General features: G+C 41.2%; 1 protein-coding gene across 1 annotated transcript in view; it reads right to left on the bottom strand.

The window, feature by feature from the left end:
- Nucleotides 1-20,330, bottom strand: part of THSD7B (thrombospondin type 1 domain containing 7B) — a 313,336-nt gene that overhangs the window by 244,543 nt on the left and 48,463 nt on the right. The window contains exon 2 of the mRNA XM_072418113.1: nt 18-199. The gene's annotated coding sequence lies outside the window, so the exon portion shown is untranslated. The remainder of the gene's footprint in view (nt 1-17; nt 200-20,330) is intronic.

The raw sequence follows: 20,330 nt of genomic DNA, 5'->3' as shown, positions 1-20,330 counted from the left end.
GGACTATGCCAACTTACCCAATATCAGTCTCACAAAAGCATTTCTTGGATTGGTCCTATAAGCTGGAATAGCACTACGTGATTGGTTGTCTGCTATGACTTGATAAATTGCTCTCTGTTGGGTTCATCACAAAGGTGATCGAAGTAGAATGCAGCTGAACGACACCCAAACACCTTGTGCATCACTGTGGTACGTTCACCTTAAAGACAAAAGTAACAATAGTAAGTGTTCAATTTATAGCCTTTTGGAATCAAGCTCAATTGTACTATGTATGTACAATTAGTACTATGGACACAAAAGGTTTGCAGCTGCCTTGATAAATTCTGCTAATCTTTGTTTACAATTTCTATACTGCACATATACTGTTATCATTCTTAATCACATACAGTTCCCAGGAAACAATATTCCCTAGAGTGGTTCTTTAAATTACGCCATAAGCCACTCAGATGAGTAGGCCAACTAGCAGACATTTGTGAAAAGTAGAAGTAAAGTGCACCCACCGCGTAGTACTGCAAAGCAAAAAGTAGAATGTGTGTGTATAATGAACAAATATATATCCACCATGTACAGATACACTGCCTGGCCCTTAAAAAAAATATCTAACACTTTAATATTTCATTGGACTACCTTGAGATTTGATTACGACACACATTTGCTGTGGCATTATTTCAATAAACATATGCAATGTCACAACATTTATTTTCATACAGAGTTGCCTTAATTTTTCCCCAAGATCTTGTATTCATGGTGGGAGAGTTGGACTTCTTCTAAAGTCTTCCTCAGCACATCCCAAAGGTGGGATTGAGGTCTGGACTCTGTGGTGGCCAATTCATGTGTGACAATGATGCCTCAAGGTTCTTGCACGTCTCTGAGCCCAATGAATCCCGGAATTGTCATTTTGTAATATGCCCGTGCCATTAGCCATTGATGGAAAAACCTGGGCATTCAGTATAATTAGTCATGTAATCTCATTGAGCACATAACTCTGCTGAACCCAGACCTGACCAACTGAAGTAACCCTGAATCACAACACTGCCCCTAGAGGCACCCTAGATCATAACACTGCCCCACAGGCAGCCCAAATTCAAACACTGCACCCCCAGGCATCCCAAATCAGAAAACCCTCTCCACAAGCACCCCAGATAATAACACTGCCCCACAGGCACTCCAGCTCATAACACTGCCCCCCAGGCACAACACTGCCCCCAAAGGTACCCAAGATCAGAAAACTGCCCCCACAGGCACCCCAAATCATAAATCTGGACTCACAGGCACTCTAAACCATCACACGGCCCCACAAGTACTCCAGATCAAAAGACTGCCCCATTTGCAACCCAGATCATAACACTGTCCCAACAGGTACCACAAACTGTAACAGTGCCCCAAAGGGCTTGGAGACTTTTTTGACCAGGCAGTGTATAATTACACTATATATACTTGAAACAGGATTGATAAATAGATGAGCAATTTTGTGTATACCTAAAAACTCCTAGCAAAGTCAACAGTCAAACATAGAAGTGTTAGTGCCGTTCAGATGTGCAGTTTTACAATCAAGAAATCTATGATCATTCTCATGACAAAACCTCCTCTTTTCCCTTTAAATGTGGTGATATCTTACCTTTGCTTTCATTCAATTTCAGCTCCTACTGCCTTTTCATAGAACATATTTTGAACAAACAATTTTGTTGACTCTTAAGATGTGTCAAACTGCAGCGCCAACACTGAGACATCCTCGGCTAAGTCAGCAGTGTGAACAAGACCTAATTGAGATGCTGTAAAACCGGGAGATAGCCAGGAATAATGGACGCCTCAGGGACAATTATAGAAGTTAATGTGTCAGTTTTTTTCCTTGGCAAATAAAGCGCTTTCTAGCACTTTGTTTTAAAATTTCCACCATGCTTGGGTGATAGATACTTCTGCATCTGATTCTAATCTACCTGCATTTAAACAGAAATTCATGCACGCTAAGGATAAAAGGAAAACATTTTTTATTCAATAAGGCTCAATCAGCAGATTAAAATGCTGAAAAGAACTGTATTAGAGCAGAACTCCAGCCTTTTATTCATTCTTGCACAGTTGTACAGCTTCTATTCCTGTATTAAAACTGTGTAGTTCCAACGCACAATGTTAGCTATTTAAAATCTGCATTAGAAGCTGCAGAAAGTCATAAAGAGACCACTTCATTCCCTGCATTAGTCCTTTCCTTCCTAGCCTGTCCATGTCTGTCTTGCCCATTTCATTGGTTGCAGTCCACTTATTACATAGGGTGATCTGCATTCAAATGGACCCCTCCAGACCCTTAAACACCCATCAGGGCAGTTTGTTATCTGCATAACTCCCCCAAGGGCTAGTTAATGGCTTGCATTACGGATGGGAGTTCTTGAGAAAAGTTCTGAGGGCACTGTGATGTTTTCAGAGTATTAAGATCTGTACAGCACCCTTTTGATTCCCACCACCAGTCTTATTCTTACTACAATGCATACCAAAGAAACAGGACCCAGTCAATACAAAATTAGGTATGTCATGAAAATGTAATTACTAGCGATGGGCCAAGGCAGACCAAACCTTACCTTTAAATACTGTTATTTATTTTTACATACTTAGATGATTAAAGCAAGAAGACCTTCATCTCATTTATTAAGCCAAGTGAAACCTCCCTTGGACAGGAATAATCCATTTTACTAAGTGAACAGCCTAAGCTTCTTTAGTAAATCAATCTTTTTTTTTTTTGTTACAACTGGGATCTTTAATAATTGTTTGGATCTTTGATAATTATTGTTGCATAGCATTTCCATTGCATGCTGTTTATTAATATTTTTTAATGTATGTATTTATATATATATATATATATATATATATATATATACATATTCTTTTGTGTCGAGACAATAGAATTTGTTGGACAACCTTTATGAAAAAAGAAACATCAGATTTTGCTCTTTTTATTAAAGTGCATTAGAATAAAATAAATATACAATGGTGTCCTTGTCTAGACTTAATAGAAGAAACATGTTCTGTATTTGTTTCCCATTTTTGTATACTTTAAAAACTCTTAAAGGATTGTCTTTAAATACAAAAAATAAAAGACCCCTTGATATCTTTTTTCCTTTTTTTCCTTTAAAATTACCTGGTGATCCTGCCAGTTTCCTCTTTTGATGGGGACAACACTACCTAAGCAGGAGCAATGTTGTCTCTGCAGGAGATGTGCTCCTGTGATAACAAAGCTAAAGTGCCAGTGCATAGCACATGGGTACATACAGCGTGGAATTCTCAAGGCATCCTAGGATGGCATCATATGTCATGTCATTATAAAGAGAGTGAAAGTGCATGGGAGGAACAAGTTTGGCAGACAGAGAGTGCTATATTTAGATTTTAAAATGTACTGCTTTATTGTTTTCATTTTCTGTCAGTACTAGGGATGAGCAAGCGAAATTTTGAAATTCGTTCTCGCAGCAAAGCGGGCAGTTGTCGCTTACCGAACATGTAAGCGAGAATGTCCTGTCTAAATTCAGCCGTCGAGTTTGAATTTTTTGGGGCCTGCAAGAGCAATCAGGGGAGCGGAGCTGACAACTCCACTCCCCTGATTGCTCTTGCAGCCATGTGGTATGTGTTCTTGGATAGAGATTCTCTATCCAAGAACACAGGAGTCATCCTGTGATGATTCCCACGGCTGCATTTATTGATGAGCACAGCCACGGGACTAACACTGACAGGAGGAGTACCGTGGCTGCATTCATGAATGCAGCCGTGGGAATCCTCCTGTGCGTGATTCCTGGGCACTAGAGGTTAAATGAGGGCTTGCCCAGGGATCGCGCACAGAAGGATTCCCACAGATGCATTTATGAATGCAGCCGTGGTACTCCTCCTGTAAGGATTTCCTTGATCTTCTGATGGGTCCGCAAAATTCAGAAATTTTTTTTTCCGAAAACCGAAATTTCGCAGAGACTTCGGAAGTTCGAGGAAATTTTCGCTAGTCAGTACCATAAAATTATGAACATGCTGTAGTGTTTGCTAAATGCTGAGATGCACATTGTGTACTTGATTTTGCATTCTTTGCACTAAGCCAGCCAGGAATATCTGTTGTTTAAGCAGAACACTAAGAAGAATCTTTTGGCCATTTCATAGGAGAGAGTGGAAGGGGCATGTTGGAGGCTTTGGTATCTCTACATTTCAGGAGGCCACAGAAACAGCCTGCTTACAGGGTTGAGTGTAACCAACTCTTTCTAGAAGACTCCTGTCCCCATTGAGATGAGATACAGTACCCATTGGAGTTTCTCCTACAGACCTACATTGTAACACAACACACAATAACACACATATCATGCATTGTGGAGCTACATTGGAAACATAGAGCAGGCTCAATATTGGTTGTACTGTGATGCACTAGGAGTCTATTGAATAGATTGATTTATCTCAGTTAACACCCAACAGAACATGTTCATATATATAGCAAAAGCATTCATGTATGCCTATATTTAAATTGGCCCAAACCTTTTATTTGTTGGGCCTGATTTAATAAAGCTCTTAAAGACTATCTTGGGAGAACCTGGGTGACCCAGCGAACCTGGAATGGATGTCTTAAAAATCATTTGCTATTGGCAAATGTTTTCAGCCTGCACCAAATCAATTTCAGGTTTGCTAGATTACCCATGATAGTCTGTCTTGACTAGCCTTGGAGTGCTTTAGTAGATCAGGCCCTTTGTGGTACCAGTATATACAATATACCAACCTATGCAGTATATACAGTATACACAACGTCACACCGGATGTGTACTGCAATATACAACAAGCCATAGTATTAAATCTGAAATGAATAAACAAAAAATCTGCAAGGTCATTCTAGATCCTATATATATATATATATATATATATATATAAATATATATATTATACATTATGTTTTGTGTAATAATGAGTGTCCTTCATTGGCCATCCCTGTGTGCTTTACAATATCCGCTGCATTACTCTTCATCCCTTTACTGATGCTTTTCTGTCAGTCGTTGTTATGGAAATAATTTCAATACATAAAATTATAACTACATCAAAGTGCAACTCTAGGCCATAGTAAAAATGAACACCCTTTACTCTGTCTATAAATTTCTTTAAAATTATTACATGTATTTTACATGCTGCTAATAGAATAGTTCATATCTATATTGGGTTTCTTTTGGGTTCTACCGAGCACCTGAAATCAGGTTAACAGTAGGAATGCCAGTGTGTGCACTGCTGGAGATAATTGAAGCTAAACCCCTGGCAAACAGCAAAGTATCCATATGTTATACATAAATGGGAGCTGCTTTTTTAAAAAGCAAGTTGTTGGCATTGGAAGCCAGTCACTGTCATAGGGGACATGTGCCAAAATGAAAACCATAATACACAGTATTAATACTACAGTATCTCTGCCTAAAAGGCCTCTTCCAAACAATACCTCATGCAAACAAGATAGCCTTTCAAGTGGTAGGACTGAGTTATCAATTCCTGCAGATTACTGGCTCTTTATTATACATATAAGGGGCAAATCCACGCACTTCATTAGGGATTACGTCTGATTTCTGGTGGTGATCCTGCAAAATTTTTAGCAGAGGTGCTTGGAACAGTAAAAATTCTGTAACCGATATAATGCTGCTCGTCTATAGAGACATCAAACTATAGTTCTGTTAAGGGATGCTAATCTGGCCGGCGATCTCATGTTGTGACCCATCGAAGTATTGCACCCTGTTTATTCCGTCCAGCAATGTCACTTGCAGCAGCAAGGAGGACAAGGATATAGCAGCATCTCCTAGTTCCCTTTAGCCGTGCAAACTGAGATGTACCATCACAGCATCCCCAGCACATACATACTGAGGCTGTGCACAGCTAAAGGGGATTTTACGAGCAGATTGTTCCCTGGCTCATTTCTGAATTGTCATTGGTTGCTGGGACTTTATAGCTCGTCTGCTTCTAGTCACTGGTGTCTTGCTGCTGGTGAATGTTTTCATTTGAATTACTGTTGCTGACTTTGTCTGTTCCTGACCTTTGGATTGTACGCTGCCTGGACCGACCCTTTGCCTGTGACCCCGACTCTGCTTTGTATTTCCCCTTGGATACCTCAACTGGTAGAATGATCACTTGAGCATGACCTCTGGCTTACTATTCTAGATTTGCCTCTATAACAACCTTGTACTGCAAATATCAGTGGGCTCCTGGTACTCTGCTAGCCTTTTTTCAGACTCCATCCCTTGCACACAGAATTGCTGGGGGCAATCGTGTGCTGAGAGGCACAACTAACTTGCCAAGTTAGAGCGGGGGCTTCCTATACACTGTGGTATTAGATTGGAAAACGAGTCTGGCAAGTACTGGTGCTGGATCAGGTGCTTACAGGTTCTGCTTCAAACACTGTTTGGAAAGCACATTCTCGCCACTACTATGGGGTTTATTTATAAAGCAAATAATCTCACAATAAGAAAACATACTAAGCATGGTGAAGCCTCAAGGTCCATGTGTTTTTTTTACAAATATTTATTTGAAGTTTGAATATCAAAGAGTCAGTACAAGTATAAACATACAATACAAAACTCGGAACTCCCCATATTCACACAGGGAAGAAGATCCCAACAATAGAAAGTTAAATGGAAAACCCAAAAAGATGGTACTAGTGGTAAACAAGAAGAAAAAAAAAGAGGCAGCAGACTCCAAAAGTCCAAAATAACAGCAGTTTTTATTTGTTTAGGCAAGTGTTTCAGCACACTGCACAGCTTCACAACAAAAACAATAAACAGTAGCCCAGCTGGGCCTCTGGCTACCTCACTTAGGTGCCCTCTCTTACTAACACATTCACTACATCAGTCCTGTTCCACTCACAGTTTTGTAGTACTGTTTGGCCGCTGGCTTTCCTGGAACCCTCTGGCTCTCTTTCAGCCTGAAACACTCTGGCTCTCTCTCAGCTTGGAATCCACTCTGGCTCTCTCTCAGCCTGGAATCCACTTTGGCTCTCTCTTCAATATGGAACCCTCTGGCTGTCTCTCAGTCTGGAACACCCTGGCTCTCTCCCAGCCTGGAACACTCTGGCTCTCTCTTCAGTCTGGAGCCCTCTGGCTCTCTCTTCAGCCTGGAACCCCCTGGCTCTCTCTTCAGCCTGGAAACCTCTGGCTCTCTCTTCAGCCTGGAATCTACTCTGACTCCCTCTTCAGCCTGGAATCCACTCTGGCTCTCTGTCAGCCTGGAATCCACTCTGGCTTTCTCTCTCAGCCTCTTGCTGATCACTTCCTTCAGCCTCTTACTAATCACTACTCTCTACCCTGCACCTGAGTGCAGGTGCATATACCGCAAATCAGGATTGGGTTGGACCAAGGAACCCATCCTTTCACTCCCTTGGCCAGGTCCAGGGTCCTAAAGAACCTGGTTTCTTCCTAAAAACCTATACATCAATTCACACTTTCATTTCCCTGGAGCCTTTAATGCACTTTCCCTGCCATATATGGGACACTATGTAACAATATATATATATATATATATATATATATATATATATATATGTATATCCTTGGGAATAGGAAAAAAGGGTCAAAGGGAAATTAGGGAGAGGATGGGCAGGGTATCCGTTATATCTATTATATAGAGATACCAATAGTCCAGGGACCAATGTCCATGTGTTTTCAATGGCAGTGCTAGATTCTCCATCAGAGAATGTTTGCTGATTGCCATATTCACTGCTTTATAAATAAACCCCAGAGATGTTGATTTGCATTATGCTGATCACATTCACAATTAAAAAACTAATTATTTATTTATGATCAGTACTGAAAACAGCAATTATTTTGTGTTTTCTCTACCCCATATGGTAACTACCCATCCCCTGTATTATATCAGTAAAACAAATCTGGATATTGAACAGAAGATCACATTCTGGGTGACACATAAGTGATCATTAGAGTACTTTACACCATAAAGAAGCAATAATGTCGATAGCTGGTAATTGTTAGCTCTGCTACTTAACTAACACTCATCGCACAATTACTGATTCAATAATGACATTGTTTGCTTAATTATCCGAAACGTCATCATAACAATGGCACATTGTGCGGGAGTCACATTTTTTTGTCAGCAGTAAAATAATTTAATCACATTATAATATTCTGGGATAAATGTATAAAATGAATAATCTGTCCTAATACAGGGCCATATGCTGTGAAATCAGATATGTTTGTGTTGGCGCCGCGTTGTAGGCATATGGCTCTTAATCCATGTGATCAGACTGCAGGGATAAATTATAAGAAAAATCAAAGGGGCTATTGTATGAATAAAGGTATTGTACTGTATATGAAGTCTGGATTCTGAAATTCTTCCTCCTTGCATGTCACATGCATCAAATCAGAAGCTTTTACTGGCTAAATTCAGAGGAAATATGCTGAATTGCAATGTGAAAGCCCATTTGGCCCATAAAACTTTTAAATGATCTGTCCATTACTTTGTTTCTGTGTGTCATTAATTTTTAACTTGATTCTAATATTATTATGCTATTAAAATTTGTCATTTTGGATTTAGTTGGGCTTTAATATTTCCTGTAGTGGGCTGACAATGCTTCTCTTCTATAGATATAATGCAATGGGTGAGCGTTGTCAGTTTAGGACAGAAAGTGCATTACTGGCTGGATCAATTGTTGAAATGTAAGGAAAAAATGCCAGAAAAAAGAAAGGTAATTCAACCATCACATCTAAGGTTGGGGAACCTTCAATATACAGTATTACATATTTGTCTTTGAGGTTAGAAAATGTGGGTCACATACAAGAAAGCACAAGGCACACAGGTAACAATTAATATACAGAAATGTTGCTCTTTGTAAAGCTGGAAAGGTAAATTTGGAGTAAATGATGAAAGTATGTCAAATACTGGGACCAGAAAAACTAAACACTTTCATTTCTCTATTTGCTGTTTATAATTTTCAATTTTCTTTCCATCCACCACTAGGCATGGTGGGCACTCCATGCACCATATGAAAAGCACATGGCAATACGTCCACCTTCTACTGTCCCAATGTTAACTGTTTTTTCCAACCAGCAAAGCCATCTACAGCTGCCTAATGCTAATTTGATCATGTCCCTTAGATCAGTGTTTCAGGACCCCCACTATAATTATTATATCCACAACGCAAATTACATTAGTGTGGTGGTCAATGCTAGAAATTCCTCTTACATGCTTGCAAGTGGAAAGAATGTCACCCTTACAGATTGCCAGGAAGATCACTATTGTCAGTTAAACTGATATGAGAGTGATAAATTGCTCATGGCTCACGCAACCCTCAGTAACATCTATAGCAACCCTGGCTGTGAAGCACTGATAGATATGTGGTGTAAAAATTATACGGTTGCCACTTTAGAAGTGTATTGAATGGTTCTGACCAAATGCAAAAATAGCCAATCCCCTAATTAGACATAGAAATAAAATATAAGGATTAGAGCAATATGCTCAAATCCTCAATGTAATGAGATGTTGTTTGCTGTTAACTCTGACCCACACTATTTGTTGTTATGATTATGAAAGATCTCTTTTGACTCGCCTACATAGGGGCTTTATTATTATAATAAATATAATATATATTATAATATATATTATATCCATGTTTTTTCCAATACAATTAAAAAATAAATGCTCAATTCTAGTACTCTCTCTACTCCTTCCATGTCATGTACACTGAATGCTCAATAGTAACATTAGCTAGTTCAGCACATAAAATGTTTTAAAATTATTTTGTCCTTCTGTTGTTCACTTTTCATTTATTTATTAAAGAATTTTCATAATAGATATATAAAGGTAATCAAATCTCTTTGCCACTTTGGCTTTTAATCTACACTTCAATGCAAGTCAGTGGGGCTTTTGCACTCCTTGATTGCCAATTCTTTCAAACCTAATTTTTGTTCAGTGGGATTTTTGAATATGTGTGATATTTTATTTGCAGAGTTCTGGAGGCAACTGTCTGAAAGGGATTACTTTACTAACGGTTAAAGGCGAAGAGAAATACTTCTCAGTAGAACACAGTCATAAGGTAGTTGATGTTTCCAAGTCCAGGAAATTTTATAAGACCCTCATAGGATGTCCTTTATGGTGACTAGTATATAAGCATGCATGTTTATGTAGCAAGCAGCACCCTTACAACTTAAAAACCATATGGCTGCACAAAATAGTCAACTGCAAGCAGGGGAGGGGGCAGTATATTTTCTTAGAGGTAAATAAATCTATTTTTAAATTTGAGTAACATATTTTGCTTTAGTATCAGCCATTTGCAATCACTTGTATAGCAGAATTCAGACTGGGAGGAGTGAGAAACCTAAAGGATCCAATCAGATGCTCTGTATCGGTCATGTGATAACATGGAACTTACAGATAGGATAGGAAAGCATAGCTGAAAGTTGGGGGAGGGACAAGACCAGCAAATGTTTTAAACCATGGAGGAGAAAATCCAGGTCTCCTGCCCTACCAGCCAGAGCTACACAATGTGATAGAGTAGCAAAAATCTCAGAATTGGCAAATATTAAAGATAACATACCAGGTACCTTTAAAAGCATAATTGATCAATGTCGTGCTGCCCTTGGCTAAAACAAAATTTGATTTAACTGTACAAAAGAGAAGACCAAACAGAAATTTACCCTCGTTTCTTATCACACATCTCCGGATGACAATGTGAATCCAAATCTTATTTTCATTGTAGCAAACTTCTGTCACTTGCACAATTAAATTCAAACAAAAGGCCGTTTTGTTAATGTCTCATTCCGAGCTGCAGATTGCGAACAAATCCAGCTCTGACAAATATTTGATTTCCACCCAGAATAGAATATACGCTAAGGGGATGCCAGAGATATGTCATCTATCTGACGTTCACATGAAAGGCTTCTAGATGTGCTTCGAATTGATGGCCGGCTCACCAAAAAAATTATCATCTTTACTTGCACAAAATTGTTTCATCTCATTGACAAGGAAATCATCCTGAGTGTTCATTGTTGGGCAATATATTACTTGCTTAAAGGTGAACTTACTGTGTGTAGATACAGAGACATTCCATTGGTAGGGGGGAACCCTTTAATTTGCACCCAATAGTAAATGTACCTGCCATAAAAAAGCATTTATTCTTAACTGTAGGGTCTGTGAAAAGGAGGAATAGGTTCCCCCAGGAAGTAGTTTTAGCAAATTCTATAGTTTGCTTGAAGAAAAAGCTGGATGCTTTTCTAGAAACACAGAATATAACTGGGTAATAAAGCTAACAGAGTAAAGATAAAAGTAAGATAAAGTAAAGATAACAGAGATTGTTGATCCAGGGAACATCCAATTGCCACATGGGATCAGGAAATCATTTTTTTTCACTGTTGGACCAAATTGTACCAGGGCTTTTTTTGCCTTCTTCTGGGTCAACTATGTCTATAGGATTTTATATCTGGGATATGTTTACTTCCCTAGTGGTTGAAGTTGATTTATTTTTTCAACCTGGCTATGTAACTAAGTGTATCTACATCTTTCTAAAATATTTTTAATTGCCTTTAATTTAAAAAAAAAAATTTATACTTCCTCTGTCTACTCTCTAGGGATGAGCGAGCAAGATTTTTAAATTCATTCTTGCGGCAAATTGGGCCTTTCTCACTTACTGAACATGTAAGCGAGAATGGCCTTGTGATTCGCCATGAGGTCGTGTTCTCAAACGAACGAGGGAAAAAGCAGGGGGCAGTAACGGCAAGAAATTTCAGCAGGAACCATGGCTGGGAGCGAATCATTTGCTCCCAGGATGCACTGCAAGGCCCAGCAGCCAATCAGGAGAGATCTAAGCGTAGGCATATATATACAGGGAAGGAGAGAGGGGTTAGTCACTCCATCTTGTGTTCTGTGTATAGGATAGATGCAGGGGGAGACATGTAGTGTGACAGGGACAGTGTAGGAGCCTCTTAGTTCATTGTTAGCTGCAAAGTTCAGTGTTTTACATGAGCTACTAGCTAATTAGTTTTGTGAAATTGTCAGCAGTCAGCACATTTAGTGCAAGTTATATTGTGTGTATTACACTGAGTGTAATCTTTTTTGTGTATTAGTGAAGACACTGTTAGTCATCTTTTTTTTCACTCTGTACATTCACTAAAGCTAATTAAAATCAATTGCAGTTCCTGTTTACCAAAGAAGACCGTTTTGTACAGTTACATTTCTGTCCAACTTTAAAATAAATATACATATTTTAGTGTTTGTGACCTGTTCCTATTTACCAAAGAAGACCGTTTGGTATAGTGAAATTTCTGTGCTACAGTAAAAAAAAATACAGATATTTTAGTGTTTGATACCTGTTCCTATTTACCAAAGAAGACCATTTGGTACAGTGAAATTTATGTCCTACTGTAAAATAAATACAGATATTTTAGTGTTTGATACCTGTTCCTATTTACCAAAGAAGACTGGTACAGTGAAATTTCTATGCTACTGTAAAATAAATACAGATATTTTAGTGTTTGATACCTTTTCTTATTTACCAAAGAAGACCGTTTGGTACAGTGACATTTCTGTGCTACTTAAAAATAAATACAGATATTTTAGTGTTTGATACCTGTTCCTATTTACCATAGAAGACTGTTTGGTACAGTGAAATTTATGTCCTACTTTAAAATAAATACAGATATTTTAGTGTTTGATACCTGTTTCTATTAACCAAAGAAGAGTGGTACTGTGAAATTTCTGTGCTACTGTAAAAAAAAAAATATTTTAGTGTTTGATACCTGTTTCTATTTACCAAAGAAGACTGTTTGGTACAGTTAAATTTCTATACTTAAGTAAAAAAAAAAACAGATAATTTAGTGTTTGTGACCTGTTCCTATTTACCAAAGAAGACCGTTTGGTATAGTGAAATTTCTGTCCTACTGTAAAAAAAATACAGGTATTTCAGTGTTTGATACCTGTTCCTTTTTACCAAAGACTGTTTGGTACAGTGAAATTTCTGGCCTATTGTAAAATAAATACAGATATTTCAGTGTTTGATACCTGTTCCTATTAGCAAAGAAGACCGTTTGGTACAGTGAAATTTCTGTCCTACTTTAAAATAAATACAGATATTTTAGTGTTTGATACCTGTTCCTATTAACCAAAGAAGACCGTTTAGTCCAGTGAAATTTCTGGCCTACTGTAAAATAAATACAGATGTTTCGGTGTTTGATACCTGTTCCTATTTACCAAAGAAACCGTTTGGTACAGGTGCATTTTTGCCCAAAAAAGTAAAAGATGAGAGGTAGACCCAGGGATAGGCGTGGTGTTGGGCGACATGCTGCATCTGGCAGGGGGCATACTCCCCGGGAGTCTGCCACTGTAGGACAGCAGCAACAGCAAATTGTTAGAGGAAGCAGAACAAGTTTTCAAATAGGTATGAGATGTGTGTGGAGCACCAGTACACTGGTAGATGTATTGAGAAGGCAGAATACAATCATACAGCCACATCATGTGGAGAGGATTGTGGACTGGGTCTGACGGGCCTCAAGTGCAGCAGGCTCTTTTTCTACAGCAGCAGCAGGAACCAGCACAGCCGTGACAGGAGCAAACACAGATGTTAGCGTGGCTAATGTGCCTGTACCTCCCGATGACTCTCCCATGTTGTTTGACGAACAGCCTGAGGATCTGTCAGTGCGAAGTTCGGAGCAGGAGGCAAACTTTGGTACCCTTGAAGAGTGTGGTCAGGACTTGTTGGGCGAGGGTTCCGGATCAGTGGCTGCATTTGTAGAGGTTGGCTTCCATGAAAATGAGGATAATGATGACCGTAATATCACTGGTATGTGTATGGACTAGCAGCAGTTCCGAAACAGGTGAAGAGGAAAGACAGCAGCAGCAACAGACTGGGAATGGAAGGGGCCGCAAATCTGCCTCATGTGAGTCCCAAAGAAGAGACAGATGAGTGGGCACAAGCAGGGGAACAGTCAGAGATGATGTACCCGTGGGGGAGAGTGTTTGCATGCACCTCTAGATCGTGGTCCTTTTTCACACTGAAAGACGATGATGAGTGCGTAGCAATCTGCATCCTGTGCAGATCCGCAGAGGACAGGCCGGATCACATTTGGGTACAACATCCCTGCTTTCCCACATGCGCAAGAACCACAAACCAAAGTGGGAGCAGTACTTGCGTTCTTTTGAAGGAGGTGCAACCACGTCATCCTCTCTTCTTCCACCTCCATTGACTACTTCTCCACCTCCAACTGTCATTGCTACTATGTCTCAGGAGGTTGGTGCTAGCTAGGCTTCTAGCAGCGAGGAAGTATCAGCTTCTCCCACAGGTTTCGTGGCGTTAGACGACTTTTTTCGCCGCAAGATGGGTACTCCAGTGACCCCTTCAGCTCCCCTAGCTCCCAGTCCCTTCAGCCCACTCTACCGGACTTCTGCGCAAGGCATCAGGCAATGGGCCCAACCAACAAAAGAGTCATTGAACTCAATTCACATCTAGCCAAACTATTGGGCTTGCAGCTACTGCCGTACAGGCTTATGGACTTGGCTACCATCCGGGACCTGATGGCCTGTGCCGAGCAGCAGTGGAATATACCAAGCAGGCATTACTTCTCCCGCACAGCTCTACCCAGTTTACATGGACATGTAATAGATAACATCTCCCGGGCATTTGGCATTCTCGGTGTCTAGCCAAATCCACGTCACCATGGACAGCTGGACAACCAGGCACAGAGTGGGACGCTACCTGTCCTTCACCGCTCACTGGGTGGCCTTGCAAAGATCAGTGGGCGGTAGTCTGCAAGAGGCATTACAGCACCTGGTACCCCTGCCAAGGGGTGTGGTGGGAAAGCATGGGCCATCCCAGCCCTCTTATTCCTCCTACTCCTTTCCTTCTACCATCTACCCCCGTGGTTAAGCGGGCACGGAGGACATTGTGTTCAAGCGGGCACTCCACTACGACTCCCTCAAGCACACGTGTAGCCAGGCAATGCTGAAACTGGTGTCCTTGGAGAAGAAAAGTCACACCGCCAGAGAACTCCTGTGCGCTTTGCACAGAGAGGTTCAGGCTTGGCTGCCCCTGTAACATAGTGTGCGACAACAGGGCCAAACATGTGGCCACGCTGCGCATGGGCGGCATAACACATCTGCCCTGCTTTGCCCACGTACTGAATCTGGTGGTGCAGAAGTTCCTCCGCAAGTACCCAGGACTGGAGGACTTACTGAAACAGGCTCGCTCTATCTGCAGCCATGTACGCCAATGCCCTACTCCCGCCGCTGCCCTTAGAAAGATCCAGCGCCAAAAGAGGCTGCCACCGCATAGACTCATTTGTGACACTGTGACTAGATGGAACTCCACCCTGCCCATGCTCCAGCGTCTGTTACTTGGTCAGAGTGGAGCATGGAGGCAGCAGGGCCCTTGGTACAGCCACACAATTGAGCTATTTTACCAGTGACTGCAGATCGAGACGCTGTGCAAGGTACTGGCCCCTCTTGAGCAGGCCACAAACATTGTGAGCTGGGAGCGGTAAGGCTGGAACGACGTCATACCCATCATCTTTCTGCTTCATAATACCGTGTGGCCTGATGGAAATTGACGATGGGAGAGGAGGGGAAGAAAGCGGGGAGGAAGATTAGGGTGACATTATACTCCATAGCACACAGCCAGCATCAGAAGGAGCAAGAAGGGACACTGGCCAGCATCAGGAGTTCCAAGAGGAGGAGGAGGAGGAGGAAGATGATGATTATGATGATGATGATGAGGAAGACCATGCTGAGGCTGCTGAACAGGACCCGTCCAACCCGCATTTGTGCTGTTACGTCCCAGACATTATGCGGGCGATGGAACAACAAGAACTGCTGCAGCTTGAAGAGGAGGAGGTGGGTGATGAGGAGGAAGAGCCCAGGGAATCCCTCTTTCATATGTGTGTCTACATGTTGCGATGCCTACGGAGGAACCCCTGCATTTACAGCATCAAAAACCGGGATGATTACTGGCTGGCCACCCTTCTGGATCACCGCTACAAAGACAAAATGTCACAGTTTCTACCCAACCCAGCGCAAAAGAAAGAAAAGGTGGCCCACCTAAGCAGACCACTATACGACCAGCTGTTTGAGGAGTTCCGCGCACCACATTTCTCAGAGGGAGCTCAGGCGGACACTCCCTCCACCGTAACCTCCTGTAGCAACAGCAGCAACAATAGTGGCAGCAGGCAGCAAACATCTAAAAGTCTAGGTAAGGGCGGGGGGGATTTTCTGGATGCCTAACGAAACCTGATGTGCCACCTCAAACAAGTGATGTGCAGGGGCATAACAATCGAGAACGGATGAAGTGCATGGTGCATGATTACATTGGCTTTTTTCTGGCTGGTGGTTGTGGTGGTGTTGAAGACAGCAGTTATGAGGAGAATGCCTGTCCTGACAGTAGTGACGCCAATAATTTTTGGGTCAACAGGCTTGGGTCAACTGCCCGCAGTTGGCACAGTATGCCATCAAGCTTCTTTCGTGCCTGGCATCCAGTGTTCTGTCCGAAAGAACCTTCAGTGACGCTTGCCGAGTGGTCACAGACAACAGATCACGACTGTCGCCGGAAAATGTCAATCGCCTCACCTTTTTGAAAATGAACGAAAGGTGGGTTACTAACTATCATACCCCAACTGCAGATGTCACTCATTGACTTACACAAGGGCTCACTGGCCAACCAAGATGCCTTTGTGAACCCACACTGCTCCTGTGCTGAGTCTGTGCCTGGCTATAAGCAATACCCTGTCAGCTGAGCCTGCCTTTCATTCATCACCAATGTCATACTTGCCATTGTGCCAGCTATCAATATATTTTACATTTCTGCTGCTTTCTGGAGGCCAACAAACTCCAGATGAAAATCCCCAGTACTGCCACACTGATGGGTACCATTGCCTTAATTGCCATTACCATTGCCTAATTTTTCAGCTAAGTATTGTAAGATTGATGGTTGGCATTCATGTCATCCACTTCATGATGCAAACTAGCAATATTATCTACCTTCCTACCCTTTCCTGCACCACAGACCACAGCTGGCGCACAAAACATCTTGGTCTGGCCCCCCTACGTTTAATCACAAATTTCAGATATTTGTATTATACTCTTCTGGGTGGCATTGGCGATGCACTACACCCAGCTCTAGATGCCAGTTACCAATGCGGTCCACACTCCGTGTCAGTGCCCACCGCCTCCTCCTGCTGCTGCTGCCGCCTGTCAGTACTCCATTCACTAAAATTGTATTACACACTTCGGGATGGCATTGACGATGCACTACACCCAGCTCTAGATGCCAGTTACCAATGTGGTCCACGCTCCATCTCAGGGCCCACCGCCTCCTGCTGCTGCTGCTGCTGCTGTTGCCGCCTGTCAGTACACAATTCACTAAAATTGTATTACACACTTCTGGGTGGCATTGACAATGCACTACACCCCCAGCTGTTACCAATAGCACTACATAACACTTCCCAATGCAGTCTCCCTGGCGATAGCTGACCAGAGGAAAACCACAAGGTCTTTTTGTATTTTTCTCTTATTGCACTGTTTTCTTACACATACCTAGCAAATTTGGTGGTTCTAACATGTGGGGCTTTGCTATTAATGTTTAAAGTCGGCCCATTAGCTTTAATGGAATTCGCGAAATTGGTTCGCAGACCCATCGGAAGTTCGAATACATTTTTGCGAGCCTGTCAGAGGCCTTCTCGCTCATCCCTACTGCTCTTTAGTGCAATGTTTCTCAACCAGGGTTCCTCTAGAGTTTGCTAGGGGTTCCATGAGCAATGGGCATTTTGTGAATCTCCGGTCAGTTTAACTGACACCAATGATCTTTTTTGCTATCTGTAATGGTGGCAACTTTCCCAATGACCAACAATATTACAGCCATTCTTTTTAATGACCAACCACACTAATGTACTAAAGTAAGGGTTCCCTGATGATATTTCAAGGTTAAAAGGTTGGGAAACACTCATCTAGAATTTTCATCCTTGGTGTAATACTGGTGTTTTACACAAGCACTTAAACCCTTTATTTCTATTTCATGTAAGCCCGGCGTGTCAACGACACACTGCAATGGTGTGTGTCAAATCTGTATTTCCTTAATGGATTGGGGTGAAATGTAAAGTGGATACAATGTGGCAACCCATATAACATATGTAACAGGCTGTGATAAGGCATTGATGCATAAATGGGCCCTTAAGCAAGGAGTTTTCCCTTGCCATGATTATAAAGAATTTGCAAGCAAAATACACACTTTCATGCATTGCATACTGACATCTGAAAAAAGAAATATTGATACAGATTTAGAAATTTTCCTTTTCTTTTTTCAGTTGGCAATTGTGGCAATATATATATATATATATATATATATATATATATATATATATACCCCCCCCCCCCCCCCAAAAAAAAAAAGTGGAATGTTCTTTTTTTTAAAGGAGATATTTACTAACCACAAGGCATTTTGTTGCCAACAAAACTCATTTTTATTCTTTTCATTTTGACTTATCGCTAACCTTTCCTGCAGACTGCGAGGCATGAGATTCTCTCTAGTAATTGTCCTGTTTTACAGAGAATTCCCAGTAGCCATAACTGTTCATATATGGGCATTTATACAGCCATATAAATCTGTGATTTATCTGTTTTCCTTGTTTTTACACCCTAGAGATTAAACCAGCAGGGTTGTCAGTTTCCTGTTAAATGGCTCAGAAAATAGAGAGAGGAAGACACAGCATTCGCCAAGATGTTATAAATGATCAGAGCCACAAGAATAGTTAATCAGGCCATGGAGAAATTTTCCAAGTCTGTGTTCTTTGGCTCATGCCGAGGCAGATTTGTTACTTGCATCCTTAGCATTTTTTGCTTACCTCTCTCAGCTAAACTTTGCTTTGGCAGTGTTCTCAATGGATTTGTATCTGGATTTGTCTTAAAGAGACACTTTTTTAATTATCAGTATCAAAGTTATTTCTGTAACGAAAGGAGCTGGAGACAGACTGGGGAGGAAAGGATTAGGTAACCCAGGGTGTCCATTAGCCAGGAAATGAGGTGGCTCTGTCTGACTTGCTGCTGCTTCTAATGGCCATTATGTGAAGCTGGTTGTGAGTCATCCTTAGTACAGGAACCTGTATAATTGTGCAAGGCTGTGCAAGACACATTTTGAGTACCATTTTAAAAGTATATTTTTTATTGTGGCTCCAAATATGTAATTTTCTCTTTGTAGGGCTTCTGTAGTGTTTCTGAGCAGTGTTATTCTCTGTGCTGCTTCCCAAAACTTCCAGAATGGGATCATGCACTGTGCTTTCTATTTAAAAAAAATGCTGCCTACCTAAGAACTAGTGGATGAAGCACAGAAGTGGTTCTGTCTGTGCCACCTGCATGTATAGACATTTAGAGCTTGTTCATGTAAAGCTGAAGTCCTAGTCAGGGTTGTGCACATTAGGGTGGCTACAATGGAGCTCCAGGAAGACTCTACACGTGAATATTACCATGTATAGGTGGAAGTGCCCTTGCTATGTTCTTCTAGTACATAAGGAAGCATTGATTAGGAAAACTAGACATTAATCCATCAACCATGTAAGATTTGTTGCTACAATAAATTTCATTGTTTGAAGTGGAACTAAATATAAATAAAAAATTATGAGCAGACAGGTTTCCTATTGCAGAAGGGACAGATGATATCCCTTCTGCAATGAAATAAACCTAGCTGCCTGTTTGCAGCCTTTTCTTAAATATACATTGAGCTGTGCAATTTGAATGACCCTGGCATAGCTGTCTGCTGGGAAAAGATGAACTCCCATGCACATATGTGGGACATACAGGTAGTCCCCGGGTTACATACGAGATAGGGACTGTAGGTTTGTTCTTAGGTTGAATTTGTATGTAAGTCGGAACATGTACGTTTTTTTAATAAATGAATTAGGACAGATGTTTGCCTCAACATATTATTAGGCAGCATGATGTCAGTTACTGTATAAAATCCCCACTGTGAGCTAACCACAAACAAAGCAAAAAAAAAGAAAAAAATCTTTAGGGAGCCTAGAATTCATTGACTTCTGGAGCAAGCTGTGCTTTGATATGCAAAAAGAAACAACTGCAGAGTTTGTCCTTGTCATTAAAGAGTTACCAAAGGCTGCTCAACCTCAGCTGTGTTTAGAAAAAGTCATGCAAACTGTCCCCTCCACCCTTCAAGCTTCTGTTCTGCACTCAAGCAAGCAGGAAATCTCCCGCTTGAATCTATTAGGCGTCCATTTGTCGGATGTCCTTTATGGGACTACCTGTACATCATTCCAGACAGGCTGATCCTAAACCGATCAAGGATAGAGTAAAGTTGCTGGAGCAAGGAGAGGTGAGTTTATTACAAAAAGTTGCAATTTGACAGGTAGGTCTATTTTTTT

Source organism: Pyxicephalus adspersus, chromosome 7, assembly GCF_032062135.1.
Source record: "Pyxicephalus adspersus chromosome 7, UCB_Pads_2.0, whole genome shotgun sequence".
NCBI lineage: Eukaryota > Metazoa > Chordata > Amphibia > Anura > Pyxicephalidae > Pyxicephalus > Pyxicephalus adspersus.
Note: the sequence above shows the minus strand (reverse complement) of the source record. Positions and strands in the feature narration are given on the sequence as shown.